Source organism: Hypanus sabinus, chromosome 19, assembly GCF_030144855.1.
Source record: "Hypanus sabinus isolate sHypSab1 chromosome 19, sHypSab1.hap1, whole genome shotgun sequence".
Lineage (NCBI taxonomy): Eukaryota > Metazoa > Chordata > Chondrichthyes > Myliobatiformes > Dasyatidae > Hypanus > Hypanus sabinus.
The window spans coordinates 32313045-32332247 of record NC_082724.1 but is presented as its reverse complement, the minus strand read 5'-3'; positions in this window follow the sequence as shown (position 1 = coordinate 32332247).

Sequence of the window (19203 nt, the reverse complement as noted above, 5' to 3'; positions counted from 1 at the left end):
TCATGGGGAAGGCTTTGTGAGTAATACTGAGGGGGAAAATCCAGAGCTGGGTTCCCTCAGACAGTCCTGCATTGAGTTCAACACTGACTGGCAACGCCTGCAATGCAGCTGGTGCCAAACGGTATTGATCTCTGCCATTCTTCTGGGTTTATCAGTTATGTGGAGAGAGGGAGCTTGCTATATCAGCTTGCTCTCCATATTGTGCTGCCCTGGCTTGCATGTCTAGACAGCTGGACACTACATCCATGGCCAGCCCTGATCAATGGAGGAATTTTTTATTTGATAAAACATAGAAAGATTCAAAGGTTAATCATCAGAATATCAAGTATAAATTTAGTGGTGGTTTGTGCTATGTAATTATATCAAGAAATAAATAATAGCACATTTTACAAGTTTATTCCATAATGCACCTTTACATAACCACTTATGGCATACCTCCTACTTTTTCCATTCATGGAGATGTAACTCCTAATTTGAAATTATCAATCAGTAATTTCAATGCAATGCCCAACAGTAAACACACTGGGTAATGTAATATTAAACCCAAGGGCTTCAGTTCTTGATTTGAGCCATATTGGTTAATCTCTACCATAAAGTTTCAAAGCCTCTTTGGGGGGAAAAATGCAACATTCCCACTTCCTCTTGGCAATCCGTGCTCCATGACCACTCAAAGTGAAGTAGCACTGAAATACTCGGGAACCTTGCCGACGCATTGGGAGCAAGAGAAAGCTCTGTGTAGAGTTCCCTTGCAAGTTACCCACCAAGTGTCCTTTTCCCCATTAGTGAAAGATTCTGTGGTTACCATTTGGCCTCATTATTTCCCTCAGAATCCACTGAATAAGAATGGAGCAAGTCCTGCACAATCATACGGGGTAGCCTAAGAAGAATCCTTGCCATGCTATAGGTTAGAGAACATAATCATATCTCGAAAAGTCCCGCAGTGATCCATTCTACAAGATGCATATATAGATATTGTGTAATAATAGTTCCCCAAGGATGCTGGTAATTCGTGCGTATGGGTAACATGAGCCGATGGACTAGCATCCAGGCAGATATGTACAAGAATCACAAATTATAGGGCAGATGAGAAAGGTCTGCACAATTTATAAAGACTGTACACAGTTTTGATATTTCACTAGCAAAATTGAAGATGAAGCAACTTTATAGAGAATTCTTCTAAAACATAAACTCAAAAATGTTTAATAAATCTTTTTTTTTGAAAACTAAACTTACATCATTATTATTAACAAATACTACTGGTTAGCTTGGTCTCAAAGATAAAGCAGGAGTCCAATTTTAGCAGGAGTGTTATTTTTTTTATTGCTTGCCAAGTACAATTCCCCTGATGTTTAGCAGAACTCTGACAGCCAATTTGGTAGCTATGATTGTGTCAGCATCCCAGAAAGCCTTCTGAGATATTATTAGAAATCAATCCATATTCCAGTAAGAATTACAGGGTCTTTTGTGAAAATGTTGGTAATTTTACCATGAATTACTGTCAAGGTGAAAATGGCATAGAACAATAAAGCCCATTTTGCTATTTATAATGGTGTGCATATCATCTGAAATGAAAGGAAGTTCAATGATGAAAGGAGATACAGTGTTAGGGGTCAGCCCAGCTAGCTAATAAATCTGCCACTTTTGAATACGAAGTGCAGAGTGGGCCTGACAATATAAGTAACAGTTGAAGGAGATTTTGTTGCACTTGCTATCTTGTTTAATGGACTGAAAGAAGTTACAATGTAATACACATAGCCACTAAGTAGTGCATTTTTTATAATCTAAAGCAATGATTGAAAAGCTCTCTGAGTTATTTGGAACGAAGTTGTATGGCTGTTTGTTAAAAGGTTTAACATAATCTTTTACACAAAGTTCTCACTTTTTATTAACAGCTTTACAGATTTTGCTAATTTATTAGCAACAGTCAATCTGCTGGAGGAACTCAGCAGGGTAGGGAGCATCTGTGAGGTGCTAGGAAGAAATTGTCTATATTTTTGGTTGAAATCCTACATTTTTGACCAGATTCCAGCATCTGCATTCTGTGTCTCTTGATGATTTATCAGTTATGTAGACCAGACCTCGTGTTTACAGTTTACATTTCACATCTCCTATATTCTTTTGACTGTTCCTATCTATAAATTGATCAGAAAATGTAGTTTACAGTTTATCCCCAAGGTTACATTAGTTTTACCTGAACAGAAACGTCCCATCACCCTCCCTGCAATTTGACAACTATAGGAGGGGTGATTGATAAGTTTGTGGCCTAAGATTGAAGGAGTCAATTTTTGAAAACCTACACATTTATTTTTCAACTTAGTCCCCTCCTACATTTACACACTTAGTCCAGTGGTCGTGGAGCATATGGATCTTGGACCTCCAGAAAGTGTCCACAGCAGGGGTGATTGATAAGTTTGTAGCCTAAGGTTAGAAGGAGATGAGTTATACAGCTCTTGTTACATGCACATGCAGTTCAACTCTTTGAGTGATTATGCAGAAAGTTTGAAGTTAATAACTCATCAATGGTGATTGATAAGTTCGTGGTATAAGGTAGAAGGAGATAAGTTATTCCTTGTCACAAAAAAGATGGGGGTCTATGTCCCTACCTTGAACTCAACAAAATCACCATTAAGAACTGCAAACTCTCTCCCCCTTGATGGATAGCACATTTGAAACACTCATGGAGCTCAGTTTTTCACCAAACTGGATCTATAGAGCATGCAGAAAAGCTGATCCACATCCACCGGGAGGATGAATGAAAGAATGCATTCATAACGCCCACTGGCCACTATGAATACCTGTAGTCCTTTCACACGTTTCAGCAGTCCAACCATCTTCCAAGTCTTCATTCACGAGTTCCCTCAAGATGTGCTGGTCAGATATGTTTTTATCTACCTTGACAATGATCTCATCTTCAGGAACTCACAAAGGTCCAGGTCCATTCCATTCAGCGCCTCCTCAAAAACCAAATGTCTTGCAAATTAGAGAAATGTTAGTTCTACACCCAAGTCATTTCCTTCCTCGGTTATGTCCTTTCACCCTAAGGCATAACCATGGACCCAGGGAAAGTGTGTGCCATCATTGAATGGCCCCAACTGTGTTCTGTCGTACAGTTACAGTGCTTTTTGGGCTTCTCCAACTTCTACTGTTGTCTCATTAGGGACTACAGCTAAATTGCCGCTCCTCTCATCTCCCTCACCTCATGGATAACTTAGGCTGTTGCCACAGACCATGCTTTCAAGGAGCTCAAGAGATACTTCATCTCTCCCAGCCTTTGCCATCCAACCCCTCCGGACCTTTTATGATGGAGGTGGACACATTGGAGGACTAAATGAGAAGACACACCCTTATGCCTTCTTCTGATGCAAGTTCTTCTCTATATAATGCTGTTATGAAGTAGGAGACAGGGAGCTACTCGCCATTAAATGGGCCTTTGAGGAATGGAAGCAATGCCTGATTGGAAAACGCCCATCATGGCTTCATAGCTAAGCACCTCCATTGTTTCCCATGGAGGAGCCAATGGTAGAGGTCCTGTCCACCAGGGCCCTGGTTTGCCAATGCTTGAATGCTCGGAAGATGGCAAAGAGAGCTATGTTAACTGCTAACTGTGCCTACTGCTGCCAGGCTAGCTAGCCACTGGTGCTGCCAAACCGGACTACTCCCACCTGGGGACCATGCCTGGCTGACTGTCCACCCAAGATCTGCCCCTATGCACTGACTCTTTCAAACTTTTGCCCCCATTCATTGGTCCCTTCAAGATTACACATCACATCAATCCAGTCATTTAACATCTCCAGCTGGCACTGTAACTCATGATCACACCTATCTTCCACGTGTCCTGCCTCACCCATTTTCCATGGACCACTCAACACACCTGAGCCTGCACCTCCAGAACCTAGGATGGTGGAAAGTGGTCCAGTATACACGGTTTGCTGATGGATGGACCCACATCATTGTGGACAGTATGTGCAGTACCTGATCAACTGCGGAGATATGACCTGGAGGAAAGGTCTTGGACGCTGTCCAGTATTATCTTGGATTTATTGCTCATTGAGAAGTTCCATTAGATCCATCCAGATTGTCCTGGACCATTGGATGCCTAGTGTGGCAGGTGGGGTGTCCCATCAGTCTAGGATAGGTAGGCACATCCCAGTCTCCACCCAGCTAACAGCAGTCACCTGCCAATTACTTCGAACACATCACCTGCAGCTTACTTAAACCCATTTCTCATCCACATGTACTCATCGAACCAGCCAGCCTCAACCAGTTGCTCTTAGCCTGCAGTTACCTTGTTGGCAGTGGTGTTTAGTATCAGTTCGCTCTCGTTTGAGGCCCCTTGTGGCTTGTTATTTTTGCAGACTATTATTAAAGGGATCATTCACCTTTGAATCATCTCTGCTGCTTTGCTTTGGGGTCAAGCCCGCTCTACATTTCCTTACTCAATGGAGGGAGGAAATAATGGAAGGAAAGTCTGTCAAGAGGCAGGCAAAAAAGATAAAAGACATTGAACAGTACAGCACGGCAGATGGTGGTAGAGGCTGATACAATAGGGACATTTAAAAGATTCTTAGAGAGGCACATGGCTATGAGAAAAGTGGAGGCTTATGGGCTGTGTTGGAGGGAAGGGGTAGATTTCCTTTGGAGTAGGTTTATATATTTGGAACCACATTGTCGGCTGAAGATCCCTGGCAATGTGTTCCAGGCACCTACCACGCTCTGTGAAAAGGAAAAACACCTTTGACGTCTCCACTATACTTCCCTCCATTTACTCTGGTATTGGCCACTGCTGTCCAGGGGGAGGATGTGGACTCTCCACTCTATCAATGCCTCCCATCTCTGTCACCCCTAAAAGAAAAGCCGAGCTCACTCAACTTTTCCTCATTTGCGGTAATGCTAAGAAACAAAAACCCTACCTGAAGGACATGGTAATGGAAACAACAGAATCACTATCAACAACTTCTATCCAAGCAAAAGGGAGTGTTGTTAATATTTTCAATTGTTGAATTTAATTTTAAATGTGGAAGTCTGCACGGTACTTACTTGAGCTGAGATGGTACTCCCTGAGTTTTAACTGAACTTCATTAGAACTATTCGGATGACCAAGGATAGAGAGATTTAAGGTAGAAAATTAAAGAAGTCCCCTTTTAAAACTATTAAGCATACCATCATAACCTCAGTGCGAAATTATGAAGCAAAATTGAATTGAATAGAATTGACTTTATTTCTTACATCCTTCACATACATGAGTAAAAATCTTTACATTACGTCTCCATCTAAATGTGCAATGTGCAATCATAGTAATTTATAATAATTTGTAATAAATAGAACAGTCAACATAACTTAGAAATACACTCAGATCAGCATGAGGTAATCAGTCTGATAGCCTGGTGGAAGAAGCTGTCACAGAGCCTGTTGGTCCTGGCCTTTATGCTGCGGTACTGTTTCCCAGATTATAGCAGCTGCAATAGATTATGGTTGGGGTGACTCGGGTCCCCAATGATCCTTTGGGCGGTTTTCTCACACCTGTCTTTGTAAACGTCCTGAATCATGAAAAGTCCACAACTACAGATGCGCTGGGCTGTCCACATCACTCTCTGCAGAGTCCTGCGATTAAGGGAGGTACAGTTCCCATACCAGGCAGTGATGCAGTCTGTCAGCCCACCCTCAAAGTGATATTCAGTCTAAGCTTTCCAATAGTACCATAGGACATTTCAGAATGAAATTAGTACACTAATTAAAAGCTACAAGTAAATTGCAGTTTCACAAGCATTTGAGCCCTAAGATGGTAAAAGGGTCATTATTACATTTACTTTGCTTGCAGCAAAAGCTGATGCGATGAGGAACAGAAGAATAGAGAAACTGTATTTGGATTCATCAGAGCAACAGGGATGGGAAATTGTATTTGATGGTGTCTGAAATGAAGATATATTGTGAAGTTGTGTGTATTGAAAGGTAAGAAAATAACCCTACAGTAGTTCTGGGAGAGAGGGAAGAGGGGAAGGGGTGTGAAAGTAGTAAAGAAAATAAAAGGGAAATGGCTGATTCTTTCATCCGTGATGGAGCAAAATCCCCAATGAAAGAAATGGGAAAACACATCGAAAGTATTAGAATGGAAGATGACACGACAAGAAACATGCAATAGGGAATGAGAAACTGAAGAACTTGTTGGATTGGAATAATTGCAGGCAAGGTAGCTGTAGGAATCAGCACTATTAATGGGGATAGAATAGGAAATGATTCTGATACACCCAGCAATATCAGAAAAAGGTTAAGGCTTGGGTCAAAAAAGGTTAGATAATTACATCAATGTATATCTGAACATATGAATCTTTGAATCATTGAAGAAAACTGACCTTTTGAACAGAACACAAATTCCACTACCTCAAGCTAGTGATGATTCTTCTGTGTTCATTGTCTTTTTATTGCATTATGTCACTATTAAACTTTTCTTAAATGTCAACTTCTGTTGAAGTCTAGTCTTTTCTAATAAAAGGACACAACTCAGAAGTAACAGAGTCTTAATGCTGGTCAAAATGACAAAGCAAAAGAAAAGACTTCATATGCTAGGTTCTCAACATAATCATTCCCTCCTATCTCTGAAATTGATACATTCAAGTAAGGCTTCCTGGTTGGCAGGGAGTTTTGATGTAACCTGGCAGTGCAACAAGTTTCATTGTAATTCTAATCTCTGATCTACATAATTGACAAGCACCAAATGGATCATTGAGAGTTATGTTTTAAGAGTTAATCTGTTCTTAATATCCATAAAACCATAAAACATTGGGGTAGAATTAGGCCATCTGTACTGCTTTTCCATCACGGCTGATTTATTATCGCTCTCAACCCCATTCTCCTGCCCTTTTCCCATAACCTTCGACCCCTTTATAATGAAGAACCTATCAACCTCTGCATTAAATATACAATAACTTGACCTCTACAGCTGACTGTGGTAATGAATTCCACAGATTCACCATCCTCTGGTTAAAGAAATTCCTCACCATTTTTATTTGCTCTATTCTGAATCTGTGCCTTCTGGAAACATCCTCTCCACATCCACTCTGTCTAGGCCAGGGGTCGGCAACCTGCGGCTCCGGAGCCGCATACGACTCTTTCAACTCTGTGCTGTGGCCCCCTGTGGCTTTGGAAAATAAATGATGAGTATTTAATTAAAATGTATTTTATGTTAGTTTGTTAGTTTTTGAAATGTAATTCTAAATTTGAAGATTATGGTGACCTTGTACAATCTAAATAAAACGTTGTGGCGACCCATTTCCTGGCACATCCGAACCGGCTCACAATTTGCCAGCGTTCCGGCTAAGGGTGATAGCCTACGGGGTTTGTGAGTACGTGTCTTTTGGAGCATCCGCGCCCACGGGGGGGCAGGTTGAGAGAGGCTTAAAAGCAAGGCTGTGTAGTTTGAATAAAGTTATCTTTGACTGCAGTTTAACCACTCCGTGTCGTTATTTTAGCGCTGCGTGTAGCACACCGCTACAACGTGTTTTTATCGCTATTAATATACGTCACCACTGCCAATGCCTGACTCCCGCCAGTGCGCGATTTCTTTTAATTTTTCGATCCAAGGTAGGCTAACGATGTAGTAACCTTCAACCCAACGTCTTTTTTTCGGAGTTCAAAATGTTTTTGTTGCATGCAGAAATGTAATTTCGTTTGCTCTGCAGGAGTTCATCGATTTCATAAATGCAACACATTATAGTTTGTTTATACATAGCATAAAGGCAAAAAAAACGTTATATGCAGTGTTATTTCATTTTAGATGTCAAATGGGTTTTGTGGCTCCCAGTGTTTTCTTTTCTGTGGGAAGTGGGTCCATATGGCTCTTTCAGTGGTAAGGGTTGCCGACCCCTGGTCTAGGCCATTCTTCACTCAATAGGTTTCAATCAGATCCCCCCTCATTCTTCTAACTCCAGTGAGTAGAGGTCCACAGCCAACAAGCACTCCTTATACAGTGCCCTTTTCATTCCTAGAATTATTCTTGTGAACCTCCTCTGGACCTTCTCCAATGCTAGCCCATCTTTTCTATGATAAGGGGCTCAAAACTGCACACTATACTCCAATTGTGTCTTATAAAGCTTCAGCATTACATTCTTGCTTTTATATTCGAGTCCTCTTGAAATTAATGCCAAGATTGCATTAGCCTTCCTTACCTAAAGACACACACTCAACAGTTCAGGAACTGTTTTATCTCCTCTGCCATCAGATTTCTGAATGGACAATGAAGCCATGAACTCTACCAGACCAATTTCATATTTTCACTTTTGCCCTGCTTTTTTTAAGTTAACTACACACACACACACACACATATATGTATTACTGTAATCCATATTTTTCTGTTATGTATTGTATTGTACTACTGCTACAAAGACAACAAATATCATGATATATACCCGTGATATTAAACCAGATTCTGATTCTGAACCTGCATTATATCATTCCACATTGTGCTAAATTATGGAATTTGCATTAGGGTTGATAAAGTCACATTCTCTGCTCACTGTAAAGAATTCTGTCTACAAGGATCTAGCAGTCTCTAAAATAAGGATTTCACTTTCTCTGCCAATAATTGTAATCATCCCCTTTTATGAAAATTCTCTGGTGTCCAAAAGGGAAGTCATCAGGCATGTTGCTCAGCCAATTTTACTGAAGAACACTCAGGTAGCAATTTAAGTAAAACAAGTAAAAAATAATTACCCTTCCAACATTTTGTAGAGGGTGAAATCGAGATTGCAATATACAAATGATTAAGTGGAAACAGAAGTATCAGTTCATAAGAGATTACTTTTTATCGTCAGCAGGAATGCAATTTTGGCTTATTCACTTTCCAACCTGCTTCATATATACAGGAGCTCCCCAGATTACCAATGACCTGTTAACAGAAATCCAACATTACACAATTTTGCCTGCACATTTTCAAAGCATTTTTAAAGATGATAATGGTACAATAATAAAATGCTTTGTGGATACTGTATATATCTTATTAGTTTAACTATCTTATTAGGTAGTGTTATGATTAATATTCACTGAAATGGCAAGATCTTAGCAAGTGTATGTAGAGATATTCAGTATGAGCATCTATAGAAAAAGAATATTTCTGACATGGAGAGTTCTCAGGAATGGAACGCTGGGAACTGAACCTCTTGACCATATCTACATAATCTTATGAATTTAGTTGCTGCCACACAATGGCTGATTGGATATTTGCATTCATGTGCAGGTGAACAGGTGTGTATAATAATGCGGCTATAGTGTTCTCGCACAGGTGTAAAAGAACTCTGAACTAAACACCAAGCTTAAACCAGTCAATGAGGCGGTCCCAGTAAAATTAACCGTTTATTGTTCACTCTTCCACATTAACGTATGGTGAAAAGGCATTGCTTCACTGATGTTTCTAGCGCGTAGAAAGAAAACTTTTCCCGCGCTGATCCTGCACACATGAGCCCCCTCCTTCCCGTTTCTCCAAACTGGTATTTTCCCACAAGACACGGTGAAACTGGGTGTGATGTCATCGCATGCCGCGATATATCACAGACAACAAATTTACTTTAAACAATCTTAACTTTAACTAGAAAACGATAACAAACAAATTACTAAAGCGAAAATATAATAAACTAAACAAGTGCCATAAAGGCAACATACTCCCCGCCTGACCTTCGTAGAGTCACAATGAACATAATACAAAACTTCAGTCTCTAAATTGGTCCTTAGGTAGAAGTAGAATGACTTCTGTAACTGGCCTTTGGTAAATTTTCACATCACCTTGGTCAGAAGTTTTCAACTCAACCTTCCTGACATGTCCATCCCTACTAGGGAATTGGCAGTGATTCTAGCCGTGTGAATGAGGAACGCAAGTCCTCTCACTAAAGAATTCAAAGTGGAGAACCGCTGAAAGCGTTCATTAGTACGTATCGATTCTTCGAGGTAGGTGACTCCTGTTTGTATTTATGGCCGAATTTTTGAGTCTCTTTTGGGTTCGATCAGCTCAAGTGTCTCGCTCATTTGAGTCTTTTCCGTTGGTGGCTGATACAGAAAGGGGGGTCCGGTGAACCAGGACGTCTGAGCCACGTGGGATGCAGTTAAGGATCTCAATGCGTGGTCTGCAGGGTTATCCTCTGTACGTACATAATGCCATTGTTCGGGCTTTGATGACAGGCGGATACGTTGAACTCTATTATGAACATACATGTAGAAGCGTTTTGATTCGTTATAAAAATAACCAAGCACTACTTTGCTATCTGTGTAGAACTTGATATTGTCCAGCTCGATAAGATCTGCCATTTCCACAGCCAGGAATTGTGCTCAAGCCTTGGAATTGTCGGCTTGGACTGAGAAGTGAGCTTTGCCTTACCAGTTACAAATCCTACTCCAACTTGACCATCCTTCCCGACTACTTTCAAGTAAGCCACAGCACAGATGGCCTTGGTAGACGCATCCGAAAAAACACACAATTCTGTGTGCGCTGCCTCGGTGGGTGAGGTTGCAGTGTACCTACGTCGGATATGAAGCTGTTTTAGATCTTGAGGTGAATCTCTCCAAGCCTCCCACTTGCTTAGCTTGTCTTCTGGTAGGGTAGTATCCTAGTCAGCGAACACGGAGTTAAGTTCTCTGAGAAAGACTCTTCCCTGGATCGTAACTGGCGCCAGTAGACCCAAGGGATCAACAGCACAGTTGACAAACTCCACGGCAAGTAAATGGCTTGATCACGGTCGGCAAGGAGAATGTGAATGTGTCAGTCGTAATCTCCCAAAGGAGGCCCAAACTCCTTTGTGTGGGTATGGTTTCTCCTTCTAGATCTAGGTCTTTGATTGCCGGAGCACAGTCATCGTGTGGAAAGGCCTCCATTACTGCCTGACAGTTTGATGCGAACTTATGCAAGCGGAGGTTTGACTCAGCGAGTGAGGCTTGTGTAAGTTGGAGCAGATTGATTGGTTCATCTTCTTTCTGTAGTGATATCAAGCCAACATCGACATAGAAGTGCCTTTCTACAAACTTAACAGTGTCATCACCGTGCTCTTGTGCGCCCTCTCTGATGGCTCTTTGCAGCCTATAGATGGCCACGGCCGGTGATGGACTATTGCTGAAAACGTGGACTTTCATCCGGTACTCAATGACTTCCTTGTTAATGTCATTGCCCTTGTACCATAAGAAATGGAGGAAATTGCGATAGTCTTCCTGTACTAAGAAGCAAAGGAACATCTGCTGGATGTCCGCTAAGATTGTGACCTTCTCCTTCCGGAAGTGCAGCAGGACCCAGAGAAGAGTATTGTTGAGGTCGTGGCCTGTGAGGAGCACGTCATTAAGGGAGATACTAACGCACTGTGCACTGGAGTCAAAGACCACCCTGATCTGATCGGGCTTTTGTGGGTGGTAAACCCCAAATGTTGGGAGGTACCAGCACTCCTTACCTTCTCTCAGTGGCGGTGCTACTTCAGCATGTCCATTAGTGAAGATCTTCTCCATAAATGCTCCGTATTGTTGCTGCATCTCAGGTTTCCTTTTCAGGGTTTTTTGCAAGGACATGAACCGCTTGACTGCCAGCTCTTTGTTGTTTGGCAAGCGCTGGCGTGGTTCTCTGAAAGGTAGTGGGGCGACCCAATTATTTGCTTCATCTCTGAAGACCTAGGTGTCCATTATTTTTAAGAAAATGGTGTCTTGTGCTGAAGGAGCAATTTTATTATCATGCTCAGTTTGAGCGAAGACTGACTGACCCAGCGTCTTGTCGGTTACTTTACATTTGTTAAAGCCTTGTCGTGCTTCCTTGATACACATGAAACTTGTGCAGGGTTGAAAAATTGAATGGCGGCCACTCTCTAGCACATTGGTCTTGAGTGTGTTAACTGTCGGTTTGTGTACATTGCCAAGGCACACCTCTCCTATCACCACCCAGCCCAGATCCAGGCGTTGCGCAAAGGAGGCATCGTGTGGTCCATTGACCTGCTGCCTAACCTTGTGCACCTGGAGAACGTCTCTTCCTAATAGCAGGAGTATTTCTGCTTTCGGATCCAGTTCTGGGATGTGCTTGGCAATGTGGTGGAGATGTGGCTGGTGTAGCACTGCACTTGGCGTCGGGATCTCAGTGTGGTTATTCAAAATTTCATTGTACTCTAAGAGTGGAGGGAGACAGGTGACAACTTTACCATCCAGGGACTCGAGCTGGAAGCCTTCTGCCTTCCTTCCATATGTTTCCACACTGCCTGAGCAAGTTCTAAGGTAGTATGGGAACTGATTACTCTCAATGTTGAACAAGTCAAAGAACTCTGGTCTGACTAGTGAGCGATTGCTCTGATCGTCCAGAATCACGTTCTGAATTGATGCCCTTATCTTTGGCTCCCTTAGCGTACACCTTAGTGAGGCAGATCTTTGAACAAGAACAGCTTGACTGAGCTTGACTGCAAACTTCTGTGCTGGAGAGAGCCTCTCCCTCCCCGCCGTCCTGTTGTGAGGGTGAAGGAGCTTTGTCGGTTTGCGGTAACGGGCCAGGATGCATGATTAGTGCTATTACATTCCGGGCACCTCACGGAGATCGTACACACTCTAGCAAGGTGAGAGGTAGAGGAACAGCATTTAAAACATATTTTTTTCTCTTTGAGAAGAGCCATTCTCTCTTCAAGGGGTTTTTTCCTAAACGTTCTGCATTTTTTGAGGGGGTGGGGTTTGTTATGCAATGGACAATTCTTGCTAGGGTCATTGTTAGTTGTAAAGACTTCAGTTTTACACACTGAGACAGGTTTATTAATGTTGAAATTATTCAAAGTGAATTTAACTGGCTTGGTGTAAATTGTACTGCTACCTGGACTCATGAAGCTAGGGTCATTTCGCTTCTTCATCTCCTTGCACACAAACCTAGTGAAATACTCAAAGGGAGGAAATCGACCATCGTTCTCTCCTTTTACTCTGAGCCAACAGACACCCATCTTTCTTACAGCCCAAATGGAAGTTTGTCCACGATTTGTCAAATTCCGAATGAAGTATCTAGGTATACTAGACCAGTTGAGTAGCCATCTTCTTTGGCGCCTTGAATCTCCATGAGTAAATCTCCAAGCTCTCTTAACTTAGTGTGGTCCTTGGCTGACACCTTAGGAAAATTTTCCAGACATCGGAATAGTGCCAATTCAATAATTTCAGGGGCTGCATAGCACTCCCGAAGTCTCTCCCATGCTTTGCATAAGGCTAGCTTGGGGTTGTTAATGTACACTGAACGTATGCGTCTCACCTGTTCGCATGATTCTTTTCCCAGCCATTTCGTCATAAGATTCAACTCTTGGGTTGCTCCGAGCTGGACTCCGTGGATAGCGTTGGTGAAGGTGGAGTACCATGCACGGTAATTTTCAGGTTTATCGTTGAACTGGTATAGTCCTGAAGTGACGAGATCCCGTCGTGCTAAATACTGTGCCATGGGTTCAACTGCAAGTGGCATGCTGGCTGGGGGAATATGTCAGCGGGTATATGACTGAAGGTGTACATTTGTTATGGAATTTGCTGTTCTGAATTCAGCCTTTGATTCTCCTCTCCCCAAATCTGGTAAGTTTGGTGTCGAGAAGTATTTGTCATCAGCCCTTTCATTCTTGAATTCATCGCGGAGTTGCAAGGGTAAATTGTCTTCCTCGGATGGATGTGATGCAATTGGGCCTCTCTGAGACTCCTCATGAGGTGGGATGTTAGCATATAAGTACGGGGAGGAAGAACGAATCTTCAAGTCCATTTGAGATCGGACATAGTCGCTTGTGTGTTCCAATCTGATCTTTTCTGAAGTAGATTTTACGTCAACCAGAACATGCATTTCTTCAGCATTTCTATTAACTCTGCATCCACCCTGGCAGCTTCTGCTTCTCAGTGTAGCGTCAGCACTTCTAACTCTGACTCTATCCTTACCTTTTCCATTTGGTTTTCGGCTTCTCTGGCAGCCGCTTCCTTTTTCAATTTTGCTTCTTGTTTGGCGTACAATGCTCGCACCTTGGCGGCTTCTGCCTTAGCTCTTGCATGGCCAGCCTTACTTGTTGATGCCCTGCTGCCCCTGTCGCTGGATGGCAACAATTTGATGCTGGATTGAGTTATCATTGCAGCACTTGAAACACCTGATAATGCCACCTTTTCACTGTAGTGTTCTCGCACAGGTGTAAAAGAGCTCTGAACTAAACACCAAGCTTAAATCAGTCAATGAGGCGGTCCCAGTAAGATTAACCGTTTACTGTTCACTCTTCCACATTAACGTATGGTGAAAAGGCGTTGCTTCACTGATGTTTCTAGTGCGTAGAAAGAAAACTTTTCTCTTGCTGATCCTGCACACATGTGCCCCCTCCTTCCCGTTTCTCCAAACTGGTATTTTCCCACAAGACGTGATGAAACCGGGTGTGACGTCATCGCATGCCGCGATATATCACAGACAACGAATTTACTTTAAACAGTCTTAACTTTAACTAGAAAATGATAACAAATGAATTACTAAAGTGAAAATACAATAAACTAAACAAATGCCATAAAGGCAACACAGAGGCCACTGCGTGTATATAAAATAACACGCCATTTTCAGCTGTATTTTTATACACAGTAGATTTTTATAAATGCAAACACGAGAAAACCTATAGATGCTGGAAATTCAAGCAACACACGCAAAATGGTGGTGGAAGGCCAGACAAGCATCTATAGGAAGAAGTACAGTCGACATTTTTTTATATGTTTTCATCTGTTCACTGATTTGCGTAGCAAGTGCTGGAGAAGACTAATAAAAAGGCTGTGATGGTGTGGCAAATCATTGATAGCAACTTCTGATTTTCAGAACATTTTGTACGCTAAATCTTATTTAATAAACCAGAAAGGTATGAAAAGAGTAAGTGTAAGATAGTGTAAGGAATGTCCTTGAATTTCAGTAAGGCATCGATTAGAGTCAAAAATCCACTTCTAACAGCATGAAAGCAAATTGCAGATTTTATCATCAAGTTTTTCTCTTACAATGAAAGTTATTGTTATTGCAAATTCCAGGGTATTTTACTACAAACTGTCTCTGGGTTGCAAACTCTCATCTTATGGACACCCATGGAGCTCCCATAATAACATGAATTTCTAAAGTCCTACATATATACATGTGTTCATTCAAGTAACCCAGCGAATTTCCATGCTCTCCCCACTTTCAGTAATTGTTTTTGCTCATGTCTTTTGTTTTTAATGCCAATTGTTACAAAACTGTGGAGGAATGGTTAATATAGAGTGATTTTTTTGTGTATTTTCCAATGTATGGACAATATGGACAAGGAAGTTTAGTAAAAACAGAATCCATCTGTTACCCAGATTCTGTTTGGTCAGTTATCTCTTGAACAGATTTGTAAGTTCATTTGCACCTATTGTGTGCTTTTGCTGTTAATTTGACTTTTACTGGAATCGAGACCACAATGAACTTCAAAAACATCTCCTACACCACTCGAAGCCCTTTCTCTTTTCTTACTATGCAGAATGTTACAATGTTCTGAAGATCATGAAACCAGATCACATCCAAATTTATGAAGCTTGTTGTCACTCTAAGAGCCACCTAAATTTTGTTGCATCAAGTATAGTCAATTGTAAGTGATTAAAGCTTTTCCATTGTACATATTCTGCTGCTAACACTGATGTATGTGTCAGATGAAATGTTTGTTCAGCTTCTAATACACTGGATTCTGGCTAATTGGGACACATCTGCCCAATTAGCCAAACTTTCATGGAAATTGTTAAAAATGTATAGAAAGTGACAAATTACCATTTAACTGAGTAATAAATTATGTATTTGAATGAAATACATAACATATTAGAATAACAATACTAGTGTAGCACTTTAAAACTATGTTTCCTAATAGTTATCAATGGAGGAATTCATCTACAGTGTATTCTGCTGCCTCCTTTTGGTTGACTGAGCGTATCAGCACAGACCCTAGTGCAGATAATGGATTGACTACATACAATGCATTCGACAATTGCATCCTCCAAATCCCCATTTTCATTCTAACATTCAAAGTGATTGTTAAAACCTAATTCTTTGCAGTTCCTAACTTGTGAAATTGTCTCATTTTCACATCCAGCCATTTCTGGCATCTCCAAACATGAAGGCTAGAAACCACAGTGAGCAAAACAGTTTTGAATTGACTTGTTGTTTATTTCTTGCCAACTACCAGTGATCAAAATCACTGCTTTTTGAACACAAACACACACAACTGACATTATTTTAAAACTGTTCACTCTCAGCACAGTTTATGTATTTAGCAGCCACACAAGTGCACCTGACTGACACTATTTAGAAACTTCAGCAAATGTCCCAGTCCAATTAAGCGGCATAGTGCCCGAAATAAACAAAGGGAAACCCAGCAATTTCCTCAATTCATTTTGTTCTTTAAGAATTGTCTCAAATATGTGGCTGTTTGAGTTAATAGATGGCCCAATTAACCAGAATCTGCTGTATACAATTAGCTCCAGAGTAAATGAACAAGGGCTGGATTTCTCTAAACTCAATAAAATTTTCATTCAATAGGTAGATTTTTTTCACAGGAAATTCTTGGCCCAAATAAATTATTTTTTGAAATTTTAATCATGTATCTACCTCCTAATATAAATAGAACTTCCTTCATATTTATACAAAACTGAATCTATATAATTTAGTTCTAAATAAAAACCTAACACATGCCATTTTTAATAATCCTGATTATGCTAACATTTACTGGGAGGACTGAATACAATGACTACGGGAATACAAGAAATAACAAGGAAATGCTACACCATTGCTTGAATTTAGATATAGACAAAGTAACATCAGAATCAGCTTCATACTAATTTTCATGAACATGGTAAATGAAGTAGTTTCAGTGGACACATTTACCTATACTTCCTTTCTGGTCAGGATGACACCTAGGTACAATGCTCCTTCAGTTGTCATCCTCTAGATGGATCAGGAAACTATATATTTCAGTTCTTTTATGTCTTTTACATTTGATTTTCTTCTCTAATATGTTTCTGGAACCGTCGGAGCCTGTGATTTTCTACCTGGAAATCATTCAGGTGTTCCAACGCTCTGCAGTCCCTGAGAGGGTTCAGGGAGGCACAGCCAGTGTGAACAAACGACATGGCAGGCAAGCAGCAAGACCGGGTGGCAGCTGATGTCTGACTCCATTTCGCAATTAAAGCAAAGAGGGAGATTGAAGCGTCAAGGTAAGTGTGGAGGGTGAGTGCTGGCTGCCTGTCTTTTGATCACTCTGTATAGGTGATAGGGTGTGGGAGAGAGCTTGCCACTGTGCCCAGAGAGTGTTGCTCAGGATTTCTGCATTTTGGATGTGGACTTGGGACTATAGAATTTTTTTTCAGTCCTACAGTTTTATTCATATTCTGTGTTCTCACCCGATCTTTCTCATTTTCTTTCATGTGGGAAGAGGATTTGGGGAGGGATGGTGTTCAATGTGCCTGTTCCATTTTGTTCTTTTTTTTGTATGGGGAGGTGGGATTTGGGATTGATGATTGAGCTTTCTTTTCTTTCTTGGTTTCATGGCAATACTGAGAAAAATAATTTCAGAGCTGTATACTTTGATAATAAATGTACCTTTGAACCTTTGAAGTACACTTAAGCAAATCGCAAAGAAAACAGATGCCTGCAAATGACCTCAATTGCCATAAAACATCTTGTAGGCAATGGAGTACGTTAAACATTCTCCACTCTCTATTAAAAGCAGCAGCTAATTTGCATATATCAAAGTCCTAATTAGAGCAAAATTTGTCATGTTTCTTTTGAAGAATATTGCTCATGACGCAAGAGAAAACACTGCAGTTCTAAAGAGTCAAGTTCTTACAAATACAGCTGACACAATAAACATTTCCGTTAATGTCTCATTTGAAAAAAGACACTTCCAACAGAACTATACCATCCTCCTCAATTTTGTTCCTAACTCATGGAGTTAAGAAAAATGGTGGGGGGGGGCATATCTCATTGAAACCTACTAAATATCAAAAGGCCTAGATATGGTGGACATGGAGATGATGTTTCCAATAGTGGAAGAATCTAGGACCAGTGAACACAGCCTCAGAATAGGACATGCCTTTAAAACAGAGATGATGAGGAGTTTCTTTAGCCAAAGGATGGCAAATCTGTAGAATTCATTTCCAAGATAGCTGTGGAGGCCAACTTATGGGGCATATTTAAAGTCCAGGTTGATAAGCTCTTGATTAGTAAGGTCATCAAAGAAGGCAGGAGAGGGGGTTTGAGAAGGAAAAATAAATCAGTCATGATCGAACAGTGCAGCAAATTTGAAGGGCCAACTGGTCAAATTCCACTGCTTCTGATCTTTGAAGTGCAGTGAAAGAAGATGGGACTTGCATCAACTTAGTTGCTTCTTCAGGGTGCAAAATATCATTAACAGTACACCTGCAACCTTTCTTGTACTCTCTAGTAATCAGCACACGAACATTGCTCACATTGCTTGCAGGAACAAGAAAATGCTTTGGCAAGATGCCTTGTGCTTTGAGGCCATGAATCTTTGCATAGCATACAACAAAATGCAAAAAGAGCTCCTCTTATAGTGGATGTGCTGTTAACAGTCACTTCTAGCTCCATCAAAATAACTTTGAAGTAAGGTAAATGAATATACCAATGTGTTTAGTAGTTTAGGGTTGAGAACAAGAGAGCAAATTAAACAGTCTGGCACAAAAGCTCTAGCATCAGTATTTTAAACACTTTTACAGGCTTCTAAAAGAATTCAGTTCACAGCTAGCCCTGATGATTCAGGTAAAAACAGGCACTCACCACCATCAAATTGTTGCTTATACATATTACTATTTTGAACACACTCAAACAAAATGCACCAAATGTAGAATACTACACTTGGTTGTTAAAATTCTTGAAGGACGAAGTCATTTGAGCCTTGGAGGGAAATATTCTTTTTGGCCCATTGAAATCATCCTAACCATCCACCACCCATTCACATTAAAACTACATTAAACCCACTATCTTTATCTTCCTACATTCTCATAAACCTCCCTCAAATTCTACCACTCATCTACGCAAAGGCAATTTTGCAGTGGCCAATTAACTTACCAACCAACAAACCGCCTTTGAAATCTTGTAGCACACTGGCCTTCATCAATCAGGGCACTGTGTAGGAGTTGGGACAGTACTTTGCAGTAGTACAAGTCATTGGTGTGACACACGGTTATAGGAAAAGATAAACTGTAAAGCTGGGTTTC